The sequence below is a fragment of the Nannospalax galili genome, unplaced genomic scaffold (genome assembly GCF_000622305.1).
Source record: "Nannospalax galili isolate Female #2095 unplaced genomic scaffold, S.galili_v1.0 scaffold132, whole genome shotgun sequence".
Lineage (NCBI taxonomy): Eukaryota > Metazoa > Chordata > Mammalia > Rodentia > Spalacidae > Nannospalax > Nannospalax galili.
The window spans coordinates 5,552-7,858 of NW_008332644.1; the positions used below are offsets into that span (position 1 = coordinate 5,552).

The 2,307-nt window shown below is 44.1% G+C and overlaps 1 pseudogene; it reads left to right on the forward strand.

The window, feature by feature from the left end:
* The first annotated feature begins 685 nt into the window (after window positions 1–685).
* The window catches only part of LOC103729483, a 20,197-nt pseudogene continuing 18,575 nt past the window's right edge, over window positions 686–2,307 (forward strand).

Consider the following 2,307-nt stretch of genomic DNA (forward strand, 5'->3'; position numbering starts at 1 on the left):
CCAGGGAGAGGAAAATACTAAAAGTCCAAATGTCTTTTCAGATTTCCTGAAGCCAGAAGTTTATAGTTTGGCACTGGGCTGCAACCAATCAGTTTCTTGCCAGGCTGGAGACCCCCTACTCCCCTACTTGCTGAACTTGCTGAAATAAACCTATAAAAAGTTCTGTCTCCCAAAGAAAAGGGATCTCACATCTGAGATCCACTGGGTCTGTTACAGAGTGGGCCCAAGCTTAAGCTTGTAACAACAAAAAACCCTTGTGTGTTTGCATCAGTTGGCTCCTTGGTGGTCTTTGGGGTCTCACAAACTGGGCACAACTGTTATAAGGTGAAGTACGTTTATATGACCAGAGTATGTCCACATTGTAAAAGTCATCAGCACAGACTGCTTGGTAACAATGGAGAAGATAATGGCTGCTTGAGCAACGTCTCTGAGCTGGTGCTGGGCTAGAGACAGATCTCCATCAGCAACGTGGAGGCGGACTCAAGAGCCACCACAGGGGAGTCACGGCAGAGCCCCCCCCCCACCGCTCTTCATGGAACACCGAATGAAGGAAACAGCCAGTTCCTTCTCTGAACAGTTTCACCATACTTATTCCATGGAGCAGAGTGTGAAGAAAACTAAAATCCAGTTTATATTATTTCAGCACTATGCCATAAGTCAGATAATTTTCCACTTGTTCATCAAGATGGAAAGCTCAGATTCAAACGATAAAGGAAGTGATCAATCTGCAGCACAGAGCAGAAGTCAGATGGACCGATTGGATTGGAAAGTGGCTTTCTATCAATTTGTGAATAATCTGAGTGAAGAAAATTATAGATTTATGAGTGATAACAATTTGCTAGGCACCCCAGATGAAAGTACTGAGGAAGAGCTGCTCCGAAGACTACAGCAAATTAAAGAGGGTCCACTGCCACAAAACCTAGATGAAAATAGAGGTGTAGACTCTTCAGATGATGTGTCCAATGGTGACTCTATAATAGACTGGGTTAACTCTGTCAGACAAACTTGAAATATGACCAGTGGTCTGAGAGGAAATCAATCATAAGAGCAGTGAGCCAGACTAATCCAATCAGTGGTGATTTCAGATTCAGTTTAGAGATAAATATTAACCCTAAAAATGGAAGTCAAACCTCAGAGAATGAAAATGAGCCATCTGCAAGACATCCTAGTGGGGAAAATGTGGAAAACAACCAAAGGCAAGTAGAAAATCCAAGACCTGAATCAACATCTCTCCAACCATCTATGTCAGAATGAAATTCAACTAAAGCATTAACAGAAGTGCCATCCATGAGAGGTCAGAGGAGGGCTAGAAGCCGGAGCCCAGAACATCAGAGAACCAGAGCAAGAGCTGAAAGTAGGTCTCTGCTGCATCCAATGAGTGAAATTCCACAAAGAGCTCATCATAGTATCTCATCTCAGACTTAAGAGCTCCATTTGGTAAGTGAGACTGACCAAAATTCCAGAACCTGGCACCATGTGACCTTGAGAGAGCAAATAACTTGGCCTGAGCTGCTAAGTAGAGGCCTTTTTACAGTTTCTGGGATAAGAAATGACTCCCAAGGAGCAGGTAGTAATGGTGACTCTCAAGACACAGCTAGTAATGGTGAGACAATGGGATCAGACAGAGACCTCCAACCACAGTCCTTGTTCTTCAAGTAAGAAGAGTTTGTTCTAGAGAATATCAACAGAGAGATAGCATAGCTAGCAGAATTTGGTCAAGGTCTCAGACACCAAACAACACTGTCACTTATGAAAGTGAGCAAGGAGGTTTTAGGCACACATTTTCACCTGTTCTGAGCAGGCAGGCGTGAGTACCTATGTTAGTACTATCAGAATTCCCGTTTGTAGAATCTTAAATACTGGCCTGAGTGAAACCACATCTGTTGCAATTCAGACAATGTTAAGGCAGATAATGACAGGTTTTAGTGAGCTAAGCTACTTTATGTACAGTGAAAGTGATTCAGAACCTAGTGCCTCAGTCCCAAGTTGAAATATGGGAAGGGCAGGGTCAAGGAATGGAAGAGGGCGCTGTGGTGGTGGTAACAGTTCTGGTTCCAGCTCCAGGCCCCAATCCCACATCCGATGGTGAAAGTTCAGACAGTAGCTCAGAGGTATTTGAGGGCAGTAACAAAGGAGGCTCATCTGCCTCAGCAGGTGCCAGGAGAGATGGCCGACATAGGCCTTCAGTCACATTTGATGAAAGTGGCTCTTTGCCTTTCTTTAGTCTGGCTCAGTTTTTCCTCTAAAATGAGGGTGATGATGACCAACCTAGAGGACTCACCAAAGAACAGATTGACAACTTGGCAA